Raw genomic sequence first — 24652 nt, forward strand, 5'->3', positions numbered from 1 at the left:
CAAAATTGCACGAAACGTGAAAAACTTATGCACGCATAGAATTGAGGATTCCTAAGGCATCAAAATAGACCGTTATACTCTATTTAGTGTTCTTAGAAGTTTTAACTTTCTAGTTTAGCTTTTGGGCAACGCTGCGTTAGGTAAAGAAGCCAATAGACCAAGTTAATTCAAAATTGCACGAGACGTGAAAAACTTATCCACGCATAGAATTGAGCATTCCTAAGGCATCAAAATAGATCGTTATACTCTATTTAGAGTTCTTAGAAGTCTTAACTTGCTCGTTTAGCTTTTGGGCAACGTTTCGTTGGGTAAAGAAGCTAATAGACTAAGTTAAGTTCAAAATTGCACGAAACGTGAAAAACTTGTCTATGCATAGAATTGAGCATTCCTAAGGCATCAAAATAGACCTTATACTCTATTTAGTGTTCTTACAAGTCTTAACTTGCTAGTTTAGCTTTTGCGCAACGTTTCGTTAGGTAAAGAAGCTAATAGACGAAGTTAAGTTCAAAATTGCATGAAACGTGAAAAACTTGTCCATCCATAGAATAGAGCATTCCGAAGGCATCAAAATAGACGTTATACTCTATTTAGTGTTCTTAGAAGTCTTAACTTGCTAGTTTAGCTTTTGGACAACGTTACGTTAGGTAAAGAAGCCAATAAACCAAGTTAAGTTCAAAATTGAGCAAGACGTGAAAAACATATCCACGCATAGAATTGAGCATTCCTAAGGCATCAAAATAGACCGTTATACTCTATTTAGTGTTCGTAGAAGTCTTAACTTGCTCGTTTAGCTTTTGGGCAACGTTTCGTTGGGTAAAGAAGCTAATAGACCAAGTTAAGTTGAAAATTGCACGAAACGTGAAAAACTTGTCTATGCATAGAATTGAGCATTCCTAAGGCATCAAAATAGACGTTATACTCTATTTAGTGTTCTTAGAAGTCTTAACTTGCTAGTTTAGCTTTTGCGCAACGTTTCGTTAGGTAAAGAAGCTAATAGACGAAGTTAAGTTCAAAATTGCACGAAACGTGAAAAACTTGTCCATGCGTAGAATTGAGCATTCCTGAGGCATCACAATAGACCGTTATACTCTATTTAGTGTTCTTAGACGTCTTAACTTGCTAGTTTAGCTTTTGGGCAACTTTTCGTTAGGTAAAGAAGCCAATAGACCAAGTTAAGCTCAAAATTGCACGAAACGTGAAAAACTTAACCACGCATAGAATTGAGCATTCCTAAGGCATCAAAATAGACCATTATACTCTATTTAGTGTTCTTAGAAGTCTTAACTTGCTAGCTTAACTTTTTGAGAACGTTACGTTAGGTAAAGAAGCCAATAGACCAAGTTAAGTTCAAAATTGCACGAGACGTGAAAAACTTATCCATGCGTAGAATTGAGCATTCCTAAGCCATCAAAATAGACCGTTTTACTCTATTTAGTGTTCTTAGAAGTCTTAACTTGCTAGTTTAGCTTTTGCGCAACATTTCGTTAGGTAAAGAAGCTAATAGACGAAGTTATGTTCAAAATTTCACGAAACGTGAAAAACTTGTCCATGCGTAGAATTGAGCATTCCTAAGGCATCAAAATAGACCGTTATACTCTATTTAGTGTTCTTAGAAGTCTTAACTTGCTAGTTTAGCTTTTGGGCAACGTTTCGTTAGGTAAAGAAGCCAATAGACCAAGTTAAGCTCAAAATTGCACGAAACGTGAAAAACTTATGCACGCATAGAATTGAGCATTCCTAAGGCATCAAAATAGACCGTTATACTCTATTTAGTGTTCTTAGAAGTCTTAACTTTCTAGTTTAGCTTTTGGACAACGCTGCGTTAGGTAAAGAAGCCAATAGACCAAGTTAATTCAAAATTGCACGAGACGTGAAAAACTTATCCACGCATAGAATTGAGCATTCCTATGGCATCAAAATCGTTATACTCTATTTAGTGTTCTTAGAAGTCTTAACTTGCTCGTTTAGCTTTTGGGCAACGTTTCGTTGGGTAAAGAAGCTAATAGACTAAGTTAAGTACAAAATTGCACGAAACGTGAAAAACTTGTCTATGCATAGAATTGAGCATTCCTAAGGCATCAAAATAGACCGTTATACTCTATTTAGTGTTCTTAGATTTCTTAACTTGCTAGTTTTGCTTTTGGGCAACGTTTCGTTAGGTAAAGAAGCTAATAGACCAAGTTAAGTTCAAAATTGCACGAAACGTGAAAAACTTGTCTATGCATAGAATTGAGCATTCCTAAGGCATCAAAATAGGCGTTATACTCTATTTAGTGTTCTTAGAAGTCTTAACTTGCTAGTTTAGCTTTTGCGCAACGTTTCGTTAGGTAAAGAAGCTAATAGACGAAGTTAAGTTCAAAATTGCACGAAACGTGAAAAACTTGTCCATCCATAGAATTGAGCATTCCTAAGGCATCAAAATAGACGTTATACTCTATTTAGTGTTCTTAGAAGTCTTAACATGCTAGTTTAGCTTTTGGACAACGTTACGTTAGGTAAAGAAGCCAATAGACCAAGTTAAGTTCAAAATTGAGCAAGACGTGAAAAACTTATCCAAGCATAGAATTGAGCATTCCTAAGGCATCAAAATAGACCGTTATACTCTATTTAGTGTTCTTAGAAGTCTTAACTTGCTCGTTTAGCTTTTGGGCAACGTTTCGTTGGGTAAAGAAGCTAATAGACCAAGTTAAGTTGAAAATTGCACGAAACGTGAAAAACTTGTCTATGCATAGAATTGAGCATTCCTAAGGCATCAAAATAGACGTTATACTCTATTTAGTGTTCTTAGAAGTCTTAACTTGCTAGTTTAGCTTTTGCGCAACGTTTCGTTGGGTAAAGAAGCTAATAGACGAAGTTAAGTTCAAAATAGCACAAAACGTGAAAAACTTGTCCATGCGTAGAATTGAGCATTCCTAAGGCATCACAATAGATCGTTATACTCTATTTAGTGTTCTTAGACGTCTTAACTTGCTAGTTTAGCTTTTGGGCAACTTTTCGTTAGGTAAAGAAGCCAATAGACCAAGTTAAGCTCAAAATTGCACGAAACGTGAAAAACATATGCACGGATAGAATTGAGCATTCCTAAGGCATCAAAATAGACCGCTATACTCTATTTAGTGTTCTTAGAAGTCTTAACTTGCTAGTTTAGCTTTTCGACAACGTTACGTTAGGTAAAGAAGCCAATAGACCAAGTTAAGTTCAAAATTGCACGAGACGTGAAAAACTTATCCATGCGTAGAATTGAGCATTCCTAAGCCATCAAAATAGACCGTTTTACTCTATTTAGTGTTCTTAGAAGTCTTAACTTGCTAGTTTAGCTTTTGCGCTACATTTCGTTAGGTAAAGAAGCTAATAGACGAAGTTATGTTCAAAATTTCACGAAACGTGAAAAACTTGTCCATGCGTAGAATTGAGCATTCCTAAGGCATCAAAATAGACCGTTATACTCTATTTAGTGTTCTTAGAAGTCTTAACTTGCTAGTTTAGCTTTTGGGCAACGTTTCGTTAGGTAAAGAAGCCAATAGACCAAGTTAAGCTCAAAATTGCACGAAACGTGAAAAACTTATGCACGCATAGAATTGAGCATTCCTAAGGCATCAAAATAGACCATTATACTCTATTTAGTGTTCTTAGAAGTCTTAACTTGCTAGCTTAACTTTTTGAGAACGTTACGTTAGGTAAAGAAGCCAATAGACCAAGTTAAGTTCAAAATTGCACGAGACGTGAAAAACTTATCCATGCGTAGAATTGAGCATTCCTAAGCCATCAAAATAGACCGTTTTACTCTATTTAGTGTTCTTAGAAGTCTTAACTTGCTAGTTTAGCTTTTGCGCAACATTTCGTTAGGTAAAGAAGCTAATAGACGAAGTTATGTTCAAAATTTCACGAAACGTGAAAAACTTGTCCATGCGTAGAATTGAGCATTCCTAAGGCATCAAAATAGACCGTTATACTCTATTTAGTGTTCTTAGAAGTCTTAACTTGCTAGTTTAGCTTTTGGGCAACGTTTCGTTAGGTAAAGAAGCCAATAGACCAAGTTAAGCTCAAAATTGCACGAAACGTGAAAAACTTATGCACGCATAGAATTGAGCATTCCTAAGGCATCAAAATAGACCGTTATACTCTATTTAGTGTTCTTAGAAGTCTTAACTTTCTAGTTTAGCTTTTGGACAACGCTGCGTTAGGTAAAGAAGCCAATAGACCAAGTTAATTCAAAATTGCACGAGACGTGAAAAACTTATCCACGCATAGAATTGAGCATTCCTATGGCATCAAAATCATTATACTCTATTTAGTGTTCTTAGAAGTCTTAACTTGCTCGTTTAGCTTTTGGGCAACGTTTCGATGGGTAAAGAAGCTAATAGACTAAGTTAAGTACAAAATTGCACGAAACGTGAAAAACTTGTCTATGCATAGAATTGAGCATTCCTAAGGCATCAAAATAGACCGTTATACTCTATTTAGTGTTCTTAGATTTCTTAACTTGCTAGTTTTGCTTTTGGGCAACGTTTCGTTAGGTAAAGAAGCTAATAGACCAAGTTAAGTTCAAAATTGCACGAAACGTGAAAAACTTGTCTATGCATAGAATTGAGCATTCCTAAGGCATCAAAATAGGCGTTATACTCTATTTAGTGTTCTTAGAAGTCTTAACTTGCTAGTTTAGCTTTTGCGCAACGTTTCGTTAGGTAAAGAAGCTAATAGACGAAGTTAAGTTCAAAATTGCACGAAACGTGAAAAACTTGTCCATCCATAGAATTGAGCATTCATAAGGCATCAAAATAGACGTTATACTCTATTTAGTGTTCTTAGAAGTCTTAACTTGCTAGTTTAGCTTTTGGACAACGTTACGTTAGGTAAAGAAGCCAATAGACCAAGTTAAGTTCAAAATTGAGCAAGACGTGAAAAACTTATCCAAGCATAGAATTGAGCATTCCTAAGGCATCAAAATAGACCGTTATACTCTATTTAGTGTTCTTAGAAGTCTTAACTTGCTCGTTTAGCTTTTGGGCAACGTTTCGTTGGGTAAAGAAGCTAATAGACCAAGTTAAGTTGAAAATTGCACGAAACGTGAAAAACTTGTCTATGCATAGAATTGAGCATTCCTAAGGCATCAAAATAGACGTTATACTCTATTTAGTGTTCTTATAATTCTTAACTTGCTAGTTTAGCTTTTGCGCAACGTTTCGTTGGGTAAAGAAGCTAATAGACGAAGTTAAGTTCAAAATAGCACAAAACGTGAAAAACTTGTCGATGCGTAGAATTGAGCATTCCTAAGGCATCACAATAGATCGTTATACTCTATTTAGTGTTCTTAGACGTCTTAACTTGCTAGTTTAGCTTTTGGGCAACTTTTCGTTAGGTAAAGAAGCCAATAGACCAATTTAAGCTCAAAATTGCACGAAACGTGAAAAACATATGCACGGATAGAATTGAGCATTCCTAAGGCATCAAAATAGACCGCTATACTCTATTTAGTGTTCTTAGAAGTCTTAACTTGCTAGTTTAGCTTTTCGACAACGTTACGTTAGGTAAAGAAGCCAATAGACCAAGTTAAGTTCAAAATTGCACGAGACGTGAAAAACTTATCCATGCGTAGAATTGAGCATTCCTAAGCCATCAAAATAGACCGTTTTACTCTATTTAGTGTTCTTAGAAGTCTTAACTTGCTAGTTTAGCTTTTGCGCAACATTTCGTTAGGTAAAGAAGCTAATAGACGAAGTTATGTTCAAAATTTCACGAAACGTGAAAAACTTGTCCATGCGTAGAATTGAGCATTCCTAAGGCATCAAAATAGACCGTTATACTCTATTTAGTGTTCTTAGAAGTCTTAACTTGCTAGTTTAGCTTTTAGGCAACGTTTCGTTAAATAAAGAAGCCAATAGACCAAGTTAAGCTCAAAATTGCACGAAACGTGAAAAACTTATGCACGCATAGAATTGAGCATTCCTAAGGCATCAAAATAGACCATTATACTCTATTTAGTGTTCTTAGAAGTCTTAACTTGCTAGCTTAACTTTTTGAGAACGTTACGTTAGGTAAAGAAGCCAATAGACCAAGTTAAGTTCAAAATTGCACGAGACGTGAAAAACTTATCCATGCGTAGAATTGAGCATTCCTAAGCCATCAAAATAGACCGTTTTACTCTATTTAGTGTTCTTAGAAGTCTTAACTTGCTAGTTTAGCTTTTGCGCAACATTTCGTTAGGTAAAGAAGCTAATAGACGAAGTTATGTTCAAAATTTCACGAAACGTGAAAAACTTGTCCATGCGTAGAATTGAGCATTCCTAAGGCATCAAAATAGACCGTTATACTCTATTTAGTGTTCTTAGAAGTCTTAACTTGCTAGTTTAGCTTTTGGGCAACGTTTCGTTAAATAAAGAAGCCAATAGACCAAGTTAAGCTCAAAATTGCACGAAACGTGAAAAACTTATGCACGCATAGAATTAAGCATTCCTAAGGCATCAAAATAGACCATTATACTCTATTTAGTGTTCTTAGAAGTCTTAACTTGCTAGCTTAACTTTTTGAGAACGTTACGTTAGGTAAAGAAGCCAATAGACCAAGTTCAGTTCAAAATTGCACGAGACGTGAAAAACTTATCCATGCGTAGAATTGAGCATTCCTAAGCCATCAAAATAGACCGTTTTACTCTATTTAGTGTTCTTAGAAGTCTTAACTTGCTAGTTTAGCTTTTGCGCAACATTTCGTTAGGTAAAGAAGCTAATAGACGAAGTTATGTTCAAAATTTCACGAAACGTGAAAAACTTGTCCATGCGTAGAATTGAGCATTCCTAAGGCATCAAAATAGACCGTTATACTCTATTTAGTGTTCTTAGAAGTCTTAACTTGCTAGTTTAGCTTTTGGGCAACGTTTCGTTAGGTAAAGAAGCCAATAGACCAAGTTAAGCTCAAAATTGCACGAAACGTGAAAATCTTATGCACGCATAGAATTGAGCATTCCTAAGGCATCAAAATAGACCGTTATACTCTATTTAGTGTTCTTAGAAGTCTTAACTTTCTAGTTTAGCTTTTGGACAACGCTGCGTTAGGTAAAGAAGCCAATAGACCAAGTTAATTCAAAATTGCACGAGACGTGAAAAACTTATCCACGCATAGAATTGAGCATTCCTATGGCATCAAAATCATTATACTCTATTTAGTGTTCTTAGAAGTCTTAACTTGCTCGTTTAGCTTTTGGGCAACGTTTCGTTGGGTAAAGAAGCTAATAGACTAAGTTAAGTACAAAATTGCACGAAACGTGAAAAACTTGTCTATGCATAGAATTGAGCATTCCTAAGGCATCAAAATAGACCGTTATACTCTATTTAGTGTTCTTAGATTTCTTAACTTGCTAGTTTTGCTTTTGGGCAACGTTTCGTTAGGTAAAGAAGCTAATAGACCAAGTTAAGTTCAAAATTGCACGAAACGTGAAAAACTTGTCTATGCATAGAATTGAGCATTCCTAAGGCATCAAAATAGGCGTTATACTCTATTTAGTGTTCTTAGAAGTCTTAACTTGCTAGTTTAGCTTTCGCGCAACGTTTCGTTAGGTAAAGAAGCTAATAGACGAAGTTAAGTTCAAAATAGCACAAAACGTGAAAAACTTGTCCATGCGTAGAATTGAGCATTCCTAAGGCATCACAATAGATCGTTATACTCTATTTAGTGTTCTTAGACGTCTTAACTTGCTAGTTTAGCTTTTGGGCAACTTTTCGTTAGGTAAAGAAGCCAATAGACCAAGTTAAGCTCAAAATTGCACGAAACGTGAAAAACTTATGCACGCATAGAATTGAGCATTCCTAAGGCATCAAAATAGACCATTATACTCTATTTAGTGTTCTTAGAAGTCTTAACTTGCTAGCTTAACTTTTTGAGAACGTTACGTTAGGTAAAGAAGCCAATAGACCAAGTTAAGTTCAAAATTGCACGAGACGTGAAAAACTTATCCATGCGTAGAATTGAGCATTCCTAAGCCATCAAAATAGACCGTTTTACTCTATTTAGTGTTCTTAGAAGTCTTAACTTGCTAGTTTAGCTTTTGCGCAACATTTCGTTAGGGAAAGAAGCTAATAGACGAAGTTATGTTCAAAATTTCACGAAACGTGAAAAACTTGTCCATGCGTAGAATTGAGCATTCCTAAGGCATCAAAATAGACCGTTATACTCTATTTAGTGTTCTTAGAAGTCTTAACTTGCTAGTTTAGCTTTTGGGCAACGTTTCGTTAGGTAAAGAAGCCAATAGACCAAGTTAAGCTCAAAATTGCACGAAACGTGAAAAACTTATGCACGCATAGAATTGAGCATTCCTAAGGCATCAAAATAGACCGTTATACTCTATTTAGTGTTCTTAGAAGTCTTAACTTTCTAGTTTAGCTTTTGGACAACGCTGCGTTAGGTAAAGAAGCCAATAGACCAAGTTAATTCAAAATTGCACGAGACGTGAAAAACTTATCCACGCATAGAATTGAGCATTCCTATGGCATCAAAATCATTATACTCTATTTAGTGTTCTTAGAAGTCTTAACTTGCTCGTTTAGCTTTTGGGCAACGTTTCGTTGGGTAAAGAAGCTAATAGACTAAGTTAAGTACAAAATTGCACGAAACGTGAAAAACTTGTCTATGCATAGAATTGAGCATTCCTAAGGCATCAAAATAGACCGTTATACTCTATTTAGTGTTCTTAGATTTCTTAACTTGCTAGTTTTGCTTTTGGGCAACGTTTCGTTAGGTAAAGAAGCTAATAGACCAAGTTAAGTTCAAAATTGCACGAAACGTGAAAAATTTGTCTATGCATAGAATTGAGCATTCCTAAGGCATCAAAATAGGCGTTATACTCTATTTAGTGTTCTTAGAAGTCTTAACTTGCTAGTTTAGCTTTTGCGCAACGTTTCGTTAGGTAAAGAAGCTAATAGACGAAGTTAAGTTCAAAATTGCACGAAACGTGAAAAACTTGTCCATCCATAGAATTGAGCATTCCTAAGGCATCAAAATAGACGTTATACTCTATTTAGTGTTCTTAGAAGTCTTAACTTGCTAGTTTAGCTTTTGGACAACGTTACGTTAGGTAAAGAAGCCAATAGACCAAGTTAAGTTCAAAATTGAGCAAGACGTGAAAAACTTATCCAAGCATAGAATTGAGCATTCCTAAGGCATCAAAATAGACCGTTATACTCTATTTAGTGTTCTTTGAAGTCTTAACTTGCTCGTTTAGCTTTTGTGCAACGTTTCGTTGGGTAAAGAAGCTAATAGACCAAGTTAAGTTGAAAATTGCACGAAACGTGAAAAACTTGTCGATGCATAGAATTGAGCATTCCTAAGGCATCAAAATAGACGTTATACTCTATTTAGTGTTCTTAGAAGTCTTAACTTGCTAGTTTAGCTTTTGCGCAACGTTTCGTTAGGTAACGAAGCTAATAGACGAAGTTAAGTTCAAAATAGCACAAAACGTGAAAAACTTGTCCATGCGTAGAATTGAGCATTCCTAAGGCATCACAATAGATCGTTATACTCTATTTAGTGTTCTTAGACGTCTTAACTTGCTAGTTTAGCTTTTGGGCAACTTTTCGTTAGGTAAAGAAGCCAATAGACCAAGTTAAGCTCAAAATTGCACGAAACGTGAAAAACATATGCACGGATAGAATTGAGCATTCCTAAGGCATCAAAATAGACCGCTATACTCTATTTAGTGTTCTTAGAAGTCTTAACTTGCTAGTTTAGCTTTTCGACAACGTTACGTTAGGTAAAGAAGCCAATAGACCAAGTTAAGTTCAAAATTGCACGAGACGTGAAAAACTTATCCATGCGTAGAATTGAGCGTTCCTAAGGCATCAAAATAGACCGTTTTACTCTATTTAGTGTTCTTAGAAGTCTTAACTTGCTAGTTTAGCTTTTGCGCAACGTTTCGTTAGGTAAAGAAGCTAATAGACGAAGTTGAGTTCAAAATTGCACGAAACGTGAAAAACTTGTCCATGCGTATGACGGATCGAGTTTAACACAAGAGGGGGGTGAATTGTGTCCCCAAATTCCAATTGGAATCCCTTTTTCAATTTAAACAAATTAATGGCAATTAACAAGTAGCACACAAATTTGGACTCTAATGATTTTCCTAATCAATATTCAATCCAATGCAAGATGTGATACAATATAGTGAATGACCAAATATCAAATAATCAAGAATTGCACAAAACAGATTTTCAAGCAACACACTGCACACAGATTTTCCAACTCAGATTTTACCTATCAAATGATGTCAAAATGCAACGAAATTTTATATGCAATGTCACAACACCTTAATAAACACTATATCAAAATTTCAGATCAAAATTCAAAGTTTAAGGCAGTCTGCTAATCTCAGACAGATTAGGGTTTTGAAAATCCTGCAGTTTGAAAAAAGTAGTAAATATAAACAAGTAAACAAAGAAATCAACACAGCGATTTATAGTAGTTCGGAGACCCTTCTCCTACGTCTACTACCTAGATTCACCAACCTAGGATTTTCCCAACTCCACTAAGGTGTGGTTTTAAGAGACCCACAAAACTCCTTACACCAAGGGTTTCTAAGAACTCCCTCAAACTTCAATGTTTACAATTTCCCCTAACAAAGGGAATTTCTCAGTGGGATTTTCAGCCAAGGTTCTCACAGGTTACCTCAAAGGTATTTGGTATGGAACTCTCAAGATTACAGCAACACTCTCAAAGATAGGATTTTAAGAACAAGAGAGGTTTAGATTGTAAGTAAATAAAGCCTAAAGGATATAGGAACTTCCCTTTTGCAAAAGCAAGAGTAGTGAGAAGTCCTTGATTGTAGAGGCTTGTATTGGAGAAGATTGTTGTAGCAAATAGCAAGAAAGCTTGATGATTGATGAACTTGATAGCAAGAGGTTTCTCTCAAGGATAATTTTCAATTTGCTTCTCCAAGTTGTATGAAAGGGAAGATCCTCTTTTAAAGGCAATTCTCTCCTATGCTTGTAGCCATTGGATCAAACTTCAAGAGTTGATCTCTACCATCCATTGCAGCTCCTAATCTTGGTCATTGATGATTTGAGCAAACAAATCTCCACCATAGAGCATATAGACGTTGCACATGCTCCTTTTCTTAAGTCAAAAATTGCAAGCAAGAAAGTTGTCTTATGCACAACCATTTGATCAATGTATGTCTTCAAATCTTGACCATTCAAACTCTCTTTAATTCTCAGCCATGGATGTAGATTGTACTATGCCATCTTGTCCCTTCATTTTGAATCAAAGACTTCAAAAGTGATCCCTTAGTCAATGATCTTATTTGATTGCACCAACATAACTTTCTTGGTAGCACATGTCTTGAGTGAAAATGTCAAGGATCTTGTTTGATTGCACCAACATAACTTTCTTGGTAGCACATGTCTTGAGTGAAAATGTCAAACAAGAATATATCACTAATGATAGAGAGGACAAGGTTTGTCCCACATGTTTGAAAAGAGTTGTATCTCCATGAAGACCACAACCAATAGCCTCAATGTTTGATTCATTCAACTTGATTAAGTGCCTTAGTGGAAAGTTGGCAAATATAGGATTTTTCATAGTTTCCTAGAGCTCCAAGCTTATTCTTAGAAACTGGACTTCGACCACTCTTGAACATACTGAATTCTGAGCCATATGAGACCACAATGATGATTAACCTACAAGGAAATAGGAGGTAGAACTCCCCAATTGCATGTAAGCTCAAAGAGCTTCATATAGAGCGCATAGGTTAATTACATTAGAAAAACAACCCAGAAAATTCATATTACTGCATGATAAATAATTTTATATGTAGTAGAATGTCCATGTAAAATTTCATAACAATCGGAAATCGTTTGGTCACTCAACCAAGCAATTTGATCACTAATAGTGAAACCGATAAATTCTAAGTGTAAATTCAAAGTCATTTTGCAAACTCAGTGTAAATGACCTTTTCTCTTGAACTTTACTAAATCAAATATGTTCATAGTGATGAAACTAAGATGCACACGAAATTTCATTTAAATCGGAGTTCATTTGGTTCACCACGTTCACAAAGAACACATATGCACAAAATTAGGTAAAACCTAGTTTTGGCGAAATTTAAGCATATGACCAAATATATATGTGATGCACTTAATTTCTCATGATTATAGTCCTAGAACATATATTAAACCTTCATGTGCATGTGATTCAAGTTTCAAGTCATTTGGACCTAAGTAAGATAAATTATGATCATTAGAAGATTAATGCCCTAACTTAGTCCATGTATGTTTGTTTCCAAAACTTAATTTCCAGCACTATCTAAAAAATATATAGTCATTTAAATTCAATTCATATAAATCAAATATTGCTTTAATGTTTCATTATGATTTATAAATGATTTAATATCATCAAAATTAGACATATAGGACCATAGGTCCAACAATCTCCCCCTTTTTGATGATTACAAAACATGCATGATATAAATGTCTATTTGATTGTAATTGAATTTAATATCAATTCAAAGTGCATTAAAAAGTTTAATGATATCAATTTAAAACACTTTTGAAACTCATATACAACTTTAGTTAAGTAAGCTTAGCTCCCCCTTACTTTAACATCTATTCTCTCCCAATCATGGCATATACACTCCCCCTTAAGTTATGCCTATATATGCATTTTGGCAAATGATTTTAATGCAATTTATCATCATGTCTCTCCCCCTTTTTGTAATAAATCAAAAAGTGGAGAACTAAGGGGTTGATGCAAGTTTTGTAAAAGATTTATAAGCATTTTTGAGATTTTATCACAAAAGTGATTTAAGACCATAAACATGCTTCAAATAATATCAAAACTAGTTCTCATCAACAAATGGCAACACACCAATTGAACTAATAGAACCTAAGTGACCCAATTTGGAGCCTATCACACTAAGTGACCCATGGCCTCCTAATGACACTAGGTTACTCCCCCTTCAATCATGCATACCAATTTATACATTTAGCTTATAAGCACATATCACCAAGAAAATATAATAAGCATTCAAGTTCAATCTTGGGATATCAATCAAACAAGGATATGCATTCAAGTAATATGCACTCAAGGTGCTTCACACAAACCCAATGCATTTCTTAGTTTTATGAATCTATCCTTAGCTAAAGGTTTAGTGAACAAATCGGCAATATTATGTTCCCCTTCTACATGTTCAAGCACAATGCTCTTTTTAGCAACATGATCTCTAATGAAATGATGTCTAATGTCTATATGCTTAGCTTTACCATGATATCTAGGATTCTTAGACAAATGTATGGGCACTTATGTTATCACAAAGAATTGGAATGTTTGAAAATTCCATATTAAAATCAAGCATTTGTTGTTTAATCCAAAGCAATTGGCAAGTACAACTACCAATAGCCATATATTCGGCTTCGGTAGTGCTCAAAGCAACACATGTTTGCTTCTTGGAGAACCAAGATATGAGCATATTTCCTAGGTATTGACAAGTACCACTAGTACTTTTCCTATTTATTTTGCAACCCGCAAAGTCGGCATCTACAAATGAATGCAAGTCAAATGAAGATTTCTTATCATACCACAACCCTAGGGAAGGTGTGTCCTTTAAGTACCTAAGAATCTTCTTTATGGCCATGAGATGTGTTTGCTTAGGATTAGATTGAAATCTTGCACACATGCAAACACTAAACATAATATCGGGCCTAGATGCGGTCAAGTAAAGTAAACTACCAATCATTGACCTATATCTCTTTTGATCAACATCATTACCATCTAGGTCGGGTTCTAATTTGGTTCCCACTCCCATAGGTGTGGATGAACCTTTAGAAATATCCATGCCAAACCTTTTTAATATCTCATTTGTATACTTAGTTTGACTAATGTGAGTGCAAAGTGGGGTTTGTTTAATTTGTAAACCTAGAAAGTAAGTCAACTCACCCATCATACTCATTTCAAATTCATTCTTCATGCATAATGCAAAATCTTCACACATAGATTCTAATGTAGCACCAAACACAATATCATCAACATATATTTGCACAATTAGCATATCAAGACCTTTGTATTTAATAAACAAAGTATCATCAATACTACCACATTGAAAACCATTTTCAAGCAAGAACTTAGACAATCTTTCATACCAAGCTCTAGGAGCTTGTTTTAAACCATATAAAGCCTTGTCTAGTTTGTAAACATGGTTTGGAAATTTCTTACTTTCAAATCCGGGAGGTTGTTTAACATAAACTTCCTCATTTATCACACCATTTAAAAATGCACTTTTCACATCCATTTGAAAAAGTTTGATATTTTTGTAACAAGCAAATGCAAGCAATAATCTAATAGCCTCTAACCTTGCAACCGGTGCAAAGGTTTCATCAAAGTCAATGCCCTCTTCTTGGCAATATCCTTGGGCCACTAATCTAGCTTTGTTCCTAGTTACATTACCATTTTCATCCATCTTATTCCTATAGACCCATTTTGTTCCTATAATGGTGTGGTCTTTAGGTTTAGGACAAAGAGTCCAAACCTTACTTCTCTCAAATTGTTCTAACTCCTCTTGCATGGCATACACCCAATCATCATCATGCAAAGCATCACGTACATTTTTAGGCTCTACTAAAGAAAGCATGGCAAAAGAGTTTAAAGGATTAGAATTAACCGTAGAGTCCCTTTTGGCTCTTAGTTGCCTTCCTTGATGCAAGTCTCCAATAATTAGTTCTTTTGGATGAGACTTCATCACCTTGTATTTGTGAACACCCGGTTGTTCCATAGCATTTTCAGCTTCTTTTGGTTCTTCATTTCCCTCGGGTTCACCTTCACTTTCTTCATTTGGTGGTGTTTCTTCATTTGAGATATTCATCTCCCTTAAGTTCTCCACCAAAGGGACATCATCTTCATCTTCTTCTAGCAATTGTACTCCATGTGTACCTTCATTTTTGTGCTTCAAAGGATGTTCCAAACCTGAAAATTTATTTTCTACACGCACATTTGGAGCAAGTGTGGTCATATCATCGAATTTAACATTTACACTTTCTTCCACAATTTTAGTTCTAGAGTTAAATACTCTATATGCTTTAGATGATGATGAATATCCTAAAAATATTCCAATGTCACTCTTTGCATCAAATTTATCCAAATTGTCTTTGGTATTTAAAATAAAACATTTAGCACCAAAAACCTTAAAGTAATCTACTTTAGGTTTCTTGCCATACAAGAGTTCATAAGGAGTTTTCTTTAATCCTTTTCTAATGCTAAGTCTATTACTCACATAACATGCATTACTAGTAGCTTCGGCCCAAAAATATTTAGGAAGATTATATTCTAGAAGCATGGTTCTTCCTAGTTCTTGTAAAGTTGTATTCTTCCTTTCTACAACCCCATTTTGTTGTGGTATCCTAGGAGCACTAAACTCATGTTTAATACCAAAAGAAGCACACAAAGAATCAAAATTAGCATTTTCAAATTCACCTCCATGGTCACTTCTAATTTTTGAAACTTTTAAGTTATGCTCATTTTGCAATCTCCTAAGTAAGTTTTCAAAAGCATGCAATGCATCACTTTTATGCACAAGAAACAAACACCATGTAAATCTAGTATAATCATCCACAATAACAAATGCATAGTATTTTCCACCTAGACTCCTAACTCTACTAGGACCAAATAAATCCATATGTAACAATTCTAGAGGCCTAGAAGTACTAATATCAAGTTTAGGCTTAAAAGACTCTTTAGTTTGTTTACCCCTAACACAAACATCACAAACATGTTCAACATTGAAATTTAACTTAGGCAATCCTCTAATAAGTTCATTGGCACACAACTTTTTCAATGTAGACATTCCGATATGACCTAATCTTCTATGCCAATGCAAAGCATCATCATTCTTAGCAAGCAAGCAAGATATTTTAGAATTTTTCATAGCATCAAAATGCATTACATACATATCACCACTTCTACTTCCTAATTTCACAACATTACCATAAACATCAAACACATAACATTTATCATTTTTGAAAAGAATATCAAAGCCTTTATCGGTTAAGTGACTAACACTCAATAAATTAAAAGATAAATTTTCAACCAATCTTACTTCACTAAGGGAGAAAGAAGAGTTACCTATGGATCCCAAGCCTAGGATCTTACCTTTGACCTTGTCTCCAAAGGTCACAAATCCTCCATTCTTCTTTGCTTCAAAGGATGTGAATAATGAAGCATCTCCCGTCATGTGTCTAGAACAACCACTATCCAAATACCATTTGCATGATTCGGATTTGGATTTTAAGCACACCTAGATAAACACATGTTTAATATACCTTAGGTATCCAAACTTTGGATCCTTTGGGGTTAGTAGCAATAAAGGCATATGCATCAATTTTGAAAGTTCTCATCACATATGCTTTCTTTTCAAAGTCATTCAACCCTTTAGGCACCCAAACCTTCTTCACATAAACTTTTCTCTTCCTAGGTGTAGTTCCTTTAGGAACATTAGGCTTACCCTTGGGGTAGGTACCATTTTTGTTCACATTGACCGTGGCCTCCTTAGCCTCTAGGGTGTCCTTAAGTTTCATAGGATCATATCCTAATCCACTCTTGTCAAGATAATGTCTTTGAGATGCAAGAAGTTCATCCAATTTAGAAGAACTCATAGAAAATTTTGAAAATTGTTTTTCAAGCATATTGTATTTCTCATTGGCCATATCAAGCTCTTTTTGTAGAGAAGAAGAGTTAGGCATAATAATGCACTCATGATCATCCCATGTATCCAACTCACCTTCTAGCTCATGAATCCTAGCATGCAAAGCATCTAAGTCATGTGAATTGCTAGATGATGCAATGTTACTAGAATTAACACATGTTTTCAATTGATTTTTTAAATCCTCATTTTCTTGAACTAATGCATCAAGTGAAAAACATACATCATCATATTTAGATTTCAAATCACAACACTCATTTAGTTGCATTTTTTCTACTTTAGAAAGTCTACTAACTTCTTTCTTAGCATGCTTGTGTTTATGCATCAATTTCTCATAAGCAATATAAAGTTCATCATAAACACAAGAGAGCTCATCATAAGAAGATTTAGAAGATGTTACCATCTCATCCGAATTTGATGAGGACACTTCCTCTTCCTCATTTGCCATGAGACACAAGTTGGCTTGGAGTTCCTCTTCACTATACAATATGACATTCAAGTTCCTCCCCCTTAGCCTATGCATACCAAACTTTAAAGTTCAAAGTTCTATATTTCTCCCCCTTTATTTTGTAAATGCATCCAAAAGGTGTTCAATATAAACAATGTATAAATTTCATACACATATCAATGACTCATTCTCATGCCAAGATTACCTCTTAAAAATTCAAATCTCTCTTGGTTTAGAGGTTTCGTTAGTATGTCCGCAAGTTGGTTCATTGTGTCCACATAATCTAATTTAATTGTCCCTTGAGTCACATGGTCTCTAATAAAATGATGTCTAATTTCAATATGTTTAGCCTTAGAATGATGCACCGGATTTTTAGAAAGACTAATGGCACTAGTATTATCACAATATATAGGAACATCTTTTAATTTAAGTCCAAAATCATTTAGTTGTTGTCTAATCCATAAGAGTTGAGCACAACAACTTCCTATAGCCATATATTCAGCTTCGGTGGTAGATAGGGCTACACAAGGTTGTTTCTTGGAGAACCAAGAAATAAGCATACTTCCTAGGAATTGACATGTACCCGAAGTACTCTTTCTATTTATTTTACACCCAGCAAAATCAGCATCACTATATGCATATAAATCAAACAAAGAATTTTTATCATACCATATGCCAAGAGTTGATGTATGCCTAAGGTACCTAAATATTCTCTTAACCGCTAGGAAATGAGAATGCATAGGTTGACTTTGAAATCTAGCACACATGCATACACTAAACATAATGTCGGGTCTACTAGATGTCAAATATAAAAGTGAACCAATCATGAACCTATACATTTTAGAATCATAAGGTTGTCCATCTTCATCTTTTTCAAGTTTAGTTGACACACTCATAGGAGTAGGAGAAGGATTCAAGGAATCAAAACCAAACTTTTTAAGCATATCATGAATATATTTAGTTTGACTAATATGTATACCTTTCTTAGTTTGTTTAACTTGCAGCCCTAAAAAGAATGTAAGTTCACCCATCATAGACATCTCAAATTCATTTTTCATGCAAGACTCAAACTCTTTGCACATAGCCTCATTAGTAGCACCAAATATAATGTCATCTACATATATTTGAACAATAAGCATGTCATGACCTTTTTCTTTTAAGAACAAAGTGCTATCAATTCTTACTCTTTTAAAACCATTTTGAATTAAGAATGAAGAAAGTCTATCATACCATGCCCTAGGTGCTTGTTTCAAACCATACAAGGCTTTTGTCAATTTATAAACATGGTTTGGAAAGTTAGGATCTTCAAATCCGGGTGGTTGCTTTACATATACATTCTCATTGATAAAACCATTCAAAAATGCACTTTTGACATCCATTTGATAAAGTTTAAAACCTTTGAAACATGCAAATGCCATAAGCAACCTAATAGCTTCTAACCTAGCTACGGGTGCAAATGTTTCTTCATAGTCAATCCCTTCTTCTTGGTTGTACCCTTGTGCAACCAACCTAGCCTTGTTTCTAATAACTTCACCATCTTCATTCATTTTGTTCTTAAACACCCATTTAGTTCCAATTATGGTTTGGTCTTTAGGTCTTGGAACTAAATGCCAAACTTCATTCCTAGTGAATTGATTCAACTCATCTTTCATAGCAATAATCCATTTATCATAAAGCAAAGCATCATCAATGTTTCTAGGTTCTATTTGAGAAATTAAGGCATACGAACCATGCACATCAACAATTAAAGCAGTATTCATTAAATTTGCAGTCACATTATCTACCACATTAGCATGCATATCATTATCATTAGGAGCTAAGTGAGATCTACGAGTACTTACCCCTTGATGCAAATCGCCAATTATGAGTTGTTTGGGATGCTTGTGTTTGTCCTTCACTTGCAGCCATGATGTAGGAGCTGTAGTTTCATTATTGGAGGCCACAGGTGCAACCTCACTTTCTTCCAAGCCCACTGGTGCATCACTATTTTGTGTCTCCTCGTGTTCATTTCCTCCCTCTTTGCTTGGTCCATCATCTTTAGGTGTAGGAGAGTCATCTTTATCATCTTTTAAGCTCAACTTCTCCAAACCTAACTCAATATCATCATTCTCAAGCAAAGGGTCAAGTGCAAGAGTTTCAATAAATTTAACATGAATGGACTCTTCTATTCTCCTAGATTTTGGATTGTAAACTCTATAAGCTCTAGAAGTTAAAGCATAGCCAACAAATACACAAGGGGTAGATTTTGCATCAAATTTATCTAAGTCATCCTTAGTGTTTAATACATAACATTTGCAACCAAAAACTCTAAAGTAGTCAACCTTAGGTTTTCTATCATTCCAAATCTCATAAGTTGTCTTATTTATCTTCTTTCTAATAGACAACCTATTTGTAACATAGCATGCACAATTAATGGCCTCGGCCCACAAGAACTTAGGCAAATCATGTTCACAAAGCATAGTCCTAGCAATTTCTTGAAAAGTTCTATTTTTCCTTTCTACTACCCCATTTTGTTGGGGTGTTCTAGGTGAAGAGAAATCATGTCTAATGCCATATTCATTACATAGATCAATAAATGCATGATTATCAAATTCTCCTCCATGATCACTCCTAATCTTGCTAATGCTTATGTTCTTTTCATTTTGAAGCCTCTTGATTAGTTTTGAAAACTCATGAATGGTCTCATGTTTATGTGCAAGGAAAATCACCCAAGTATATCTAGAATAGTCATCAACAATCACGAAGGCATAGGATCTACCACCTAGACTTTTTACTCTACTTGGACCAAACAAATCAAGATGCAAAAGTTCTAAAACCCTAGTAGTTGAAATATGGTTTTTAGACTTGAAGGACTCCTTAGTGTGCTTTCCTTTAATACAAGGCTCACAAGCATCATACATGTCAAAGTTCAAAGAAGGTATGCCTCTAACTAGATTATTTCTAACCAATTTTTCAATTGTAGAAATTCCTATATGTCCTAATCTTCTATGCCATATATTCACATCACTAACATTGGAAATCAAGCATTTAAGTTTGCAATCATTCAAGTCTTTCAAATTAATAGAATATACATTACCATCTCTTTTTCCTACAAGCACACATTCATTCATGGCATTTAAAAATTCACACTTTGAATCATCAAAACATATGCGCAAGCCACCATCACACAATTGAGAAATACTAAGAAGGTTAAAAGACAATCCATCAACTAATTGCACATTAGAGATAGAGAAAGAGGATACATCACCTATGGATCCTTGACCAAGGATCCTACCCTTCTTGTTGTCACCAAAAGTCACATGACCACCATTTGAGAACTTCTTGAGAGAAGAAAAAGAACTTGAGTTCCCGGTCATGTGTCTTGAGAAACCACTATCCAAGTACCACTTGGAAGCCTTAGAAGTTTTGATTTTCAAGAACACCTACATTAGTTCAATTCGCTTTAGGTACCCAATTTCTTTTGGGTCCTATGAGGTTAGCATCAAGAATCTTGGTTCCCTTTGGAACCCACATTTGCTTAACTTTCTTGCCAAACACATATTGAAACTTTGGAAAAACTTTGGCATTCAAGTTATGTATATATGAATCATTTGAAGAATGAAATGAAGTGCTAGCATACATAGAGCCTTGTCTCTCTAGGAACCCTAGAATACCTTATCGGTTGCCCTAATTTCTTAGGAAACCCTACGGGTCTCTTGGAACCAGATTTGATATCCTTCTTCCAAGGCTGATTTGGCACACCCCCAATGGGAATTGGCCTATGTCTCACGGATTGGACAAATGATACATGTTCATGATGTGATTTCGAAGTACTAGCATGCATATCATTCAAAGCATTGTAGTTAGGAGGTGAAAAAATCATTTTCTTAGGAAAACAATCCTCCTTCATGTCATTCAAGGAATGCAAATATCCATGTGATACGAAAGATGTAGAAATATCATGCATATCACATTTCTTCAATTTTACATCATCACCAACATAACCTAAACCCGATTTGTCCAAAGATTGTCTAAGGCATGATAAGAGTGAATCAAGTCTAGAAGATCCCACACTAAACTTTGAGAAAGATTTCTCTAGATCCTCATATCTTAATTTCAAAGCTTCTAATTCATTTTGAACAATAGAGTCATCATGTGACTCTTGGTTCTCATTAGGCACAATCGCAATCAATTTCAAATCATCATACTCTTCTTGCAAGGTACTAAGTTTAAATTGCAAATCTTCAATCAAAGGTTCATGATCACACTTAGACATGTTATTAGCACACATGGCAGCAAGCATATCGCACTTTTCATCACATTTAGCATTGAGATCATCAATGGTCTTTTCATGCTCTTCTACCTTAGCATTTAAACAATCAATCTCATTTTTCAATTGTTTCTTTTCCTTATGCATTTTCCTATTCTTAGCATTCATGTCATTGAGTAAGGAAAGCAAATCATCAATAAACACATCATCAACATCATGATCAAAAGAGTTTACCTCCTCATCCGGATTGGATGAGTTTCCTTTGGCCATCAAGCAAAGTCTAGCAACCTCATCCTCACTTGAAGTGCTTTCGGAGTCTGAATCACTTCATGTAGCTTTGAAGGCTCTCTTGGTTTGCTCCTTGCTCTTATCTTTCTTCTTTGGACACTCATACTTCATGTGCCCCTTCTTGCCACACTCAAAGCACCTCAAATCTTTGTCTTGCTCCTCATGGTTCCCTTTGGAGTCACTTTGATCCCCACGGCCAGATTTGAAGTTGTCCCTCCTTGAGTGGCCAAAAGATTTACCACCTTGCTTCTTCTTGTTTATCAAGTATCTCTTGAACCTCCTTGTCATTAAGGCTACTTCTTCATCACTCAAATCATCTTCACTATCACCCTTGGAGGCAAAAGCAATGCTCTTCTTTTTGGTGTCCTCTTTTTGAGCTTCTCTTGCCTTCAAGTTTGTCTCATATACCAGAAGTGATCCTACAAGCTCATCCAACTTAAAAACTTTGAGATCTTTAGCTTCTTGGATGGCGGTCACTTTGGCATCCCATGCTTCCGGAAGACTTCTCAAGTACTTTTGTACCTTTTCTTGATTGGAGAATGTCTTCCCTAAAGATTCAAGAGAATTCAGAATTTTGGTTAGTCTAATATCCATATCGGTAATAGACTCATGTGGAAGCATAGTGAACAATTCATATAAATGCATGAGCATGTTAATCTTAGACTCCTTTACTTGATTAGTTCCCTCATGCTTCATCTCTAACCTAGTCCACATATCTTTAGCCGAAATGCATGTAGAAATATGTTTAGCTTCAATTGAATTTAATGCATTAAATAAAATAGACATAGCTTTAGCATTCAAAGAAATCTTTTTCTTATCATTATCATCCCATTTATCCCTAGGTTTTGAAATCTCCTTCTCAACATCACCAACTTTGATGGTGATAGTAGGCTCATAAGGTCCATCCTCTATGACATACCACAAATCAATATCTAGAGACATGAAATAAAGTTTCATTCTCATCTTCCAATGGTCATAGTCTTCTCCATCAAAGTATGGAGGTCTACCACTAGATTGACCCTCTAATACATGATCATGTCTACCACTAGTAGATGCCATATCAAGAATCACAAATAATGCACAAGACAATTACTTCTATATGCAAGTAACCTGCTCCGATACCACTTGTTAGGATGTATGGCACCACAAGAGGGGGGGTGAATTGTGTCCTTAGTCAAATTTAGACTAGGTCACTCCTTTTTAGGTTTCAATGAATTATATCAAATTTCACCCTAAGCGGAAGCTAAATACCAAATTAAATTCTAGTGTATATGTATATGAGTCAAGGAGAACAATCAATTTAAACAAACTTGAATCTAGCAACCTAAATATCCAATTTCAAGTACGTATGATATGAAAATGCAATGATAATTGAAATTGCTGGAAAGTAAAAGAGGCAAGAGATTTATAGTGGTTCGGCTTAACCCAAGCCTACTCCACTCTCCAAGTCCCACTTGGGAATTTCAAACACTCCACTATAGCTCGTTCAACCGAGTCAAGCAGAACTCATACAACCAGTGTTTTTGTAGCTCAGACACCAAACTTTACACACCGTGTGGTTTATAGCTCACCACACCAAACTCTACACACCGTGTGGTTTATAGCTCACCACACCAAACTCTACACACCGTGTGGTTTGTAGCTCACCACACTAACTCAATCAGCAAAATACAAGCTCAAAAATGGCTCTAAGAATAGCCGGGTATGAGATAAGTTTAGGCTCAAAGGCTGGCTCTTTAGTAGCTGGATATGGAAGTGTTTAGGCTCAATTTATGTTCTGGAAATCAGATTGTTCAAGTAAGAAAATGGCTCTTGAGGAAATGATAAGAATCAAGTAAGAAAGGCTCAAGAGTAACAATAAAGCTTTGCTTGGCTAGTGTATATGATCTCTCTTCTAAATCAAGTATGTAATCAAGGAATGAATGAGTGAAAGAATGAAAGCTTAGAAGATGAAGAACACTTAAGAGAGAAAGAGTAATTTTCGGCCAAGTATATGCACCATAGACAAAGAGTTAGTTTTTATAGAAAATTGTGGAGTGTAAGCTCATGAAATGAGGGCCGTTGGATTGATATGAAAGATATGGACCCTTGGATCATTAGAGACGTTAGAAGGCTTAGAGAAGTGTGAAAATGTTTACAACAAGTCTCTTTTGGTAGGAAGAAATAATGGCTTTTGGATGGATATAGACTTTGGAGGCATCTTTAAAGATACAACAATTGACTTGAGAAAAATTTGTCTTTTAGGTGGAGTAAATCATGGCTTTTGGATGGATATAGACTTTACATGTATCTTGAAAGATACAACAATTGACTTCAGAAAAGTTTGTCTCTTAGTGGAATAAATGATGGCCTTTGGATCAAATGAAGATTCAATTTTGTCCATAGGATGTAAAGTAGGAGAGATAAGAATAAAGCTTGAATCTTTGGCCATTGGATTAAAATGGGATTTTGATGTAGAGAGAATATGATCCATTGGATGTGGAGTGTCTTGGTGGGAAAGTGAAATGGTTTTTTGAAATAAAGCTTCCCACACATGTGAAGAGAAAAACTTGTCATAAGACTTGTTGTACCTCTTGTCTCCTCCTTTCAAATTAACTTTTCCTTGTCTTCTCTTTTGGCTCCAAGTCTTCTATTTAAGATGTAACTATGGTTAACTTGTCTTCTTTGCCATGTCAGCAATGCCATGTCAACAATGCCATGTCAACAATGCTATGTCAGCTGCCACGTCACGTCCGTTGATTCTGACTTTGACTAGAAAGTTAATTTTACTTCAATTGATCCCAATTAAGCTCCAAGACATCTTTGGCAAAACTTGACTTATGTTGACCACGAAATTGACTTTCTTAATCATGTTTGACACTGATTAAGCCTTCACTAATGTTGGTCGAGGATGACATTAGGACTAATTTACGTTTTGCTCACCCTACACACAAATCATACTCAAGACATGCTATGTAAACCCTTTTAGGGTTTCTTGCAATTAGTCCACGTTAGTTCAATA

Source organism: Tripterygium wilfordii, chromosome 12, assembly GCF_013401445.1.
Source record: "Tripterygium wilfordii isolate XIE 37 chromosome 12, ASM1340144v1, whole genome shotgun sequence".
NCBI lineage: Eukaryota > Viridiplantae > Streptophyta > Magnoliopsida > Celastrales > Celastraceae > Tripterygium > Tripterygium wilfordii.